Source organism: Triticum dicoccoides, chromosome 4B (assembly GCF_002162155.2).
Source record: "Triticum dicoccoides isolate Atlit2015 ecotype Zavitan chromosome 4B, WEW_v2.0, whole genome shotgun sequence".
Taxonomy (NCBI): Eukaryota; Viridiplantae; Streptophyta; class Magnoliopsida; order Poales; family Poaceae; genus Triticum; species Triticum dicoccoides.
Window position 1 is genome coordinate 101,999,302 of NC_041387.1, and position 771 is coordinate 102,000,072.

Genomic DNA, 771 nt, shown 5'->3' on the forward strand with positions numbered 1-771 from the left:
ACTGACGCACTCGTGCTTACCCGCCCCACTAAACAACTAAAACCGACGCTCCACAAGCAAGAAAAAGATGACATGCACGCAAAACCATGGCCATAGTTTACATTTGATTTGATCGGCTGGAGGTTTATCTAGGGGAAGTCTAGTATAGGATCAGCACGTCAGATGAGATCATGCGATCCAGCCATCTGGGCCGCTAGATTCTCAAGCCATGGTATAGATTAAGCATGGGCAGAAGGGCTTGATATTTTTTGTGGGAAACCCCCATCGTCACTTATTGATGTTTTTGCAGAAACCACCTGTGCCATCATCCATGTTCAAGCTGTACTCTTGGTAGTTCAATACTCACCGAAAGCATTGCAGAAGAAGTACCGATTTGGTTTACATTATTCCAAGTTACTCTATTTGCGTTGGTTTTTGTTTTGTGTGCCATCAGTTGAGATTACTGAGGAAACCCAACAGAAAACCAGAGAAGTGTTGGAGTGTATATGTGGATTGCTTAGCCCTTTCCATAAGTTCGGACTTTTGGTTGCGTTGGCTAATGCATGAAGCTTAACATGGTATTGGAGCTAAGGTCTTGAGTTTAAGTCCTAACTTTCGCAATTTATCAAAAAATTCCTGCTGTCCTTCTCTGTGTCCACGTAGAGGCCTCATGAGTCATACCTTTGAGTCTATTCACGTGTTGACTTCCCGCGTCACACGTGAGAGGGGGTGTTGAAGTGTATATGTGGATTGCCTAGACCTTTCCATAAGTTCGGACTTTTGGTTGCGTTG

The 771-nt window shown here is 44.1% G+C and overlaps 1 pseudogene; it reads left to right on the top strand.

The window, feature by feature from the left end:
* LOC119295279 overlaps positions 1-771 on the top strand; it is a 22,767-nt pseudogene that overhangs the window by 4,690 nt on the left and 17,306 nt on the right.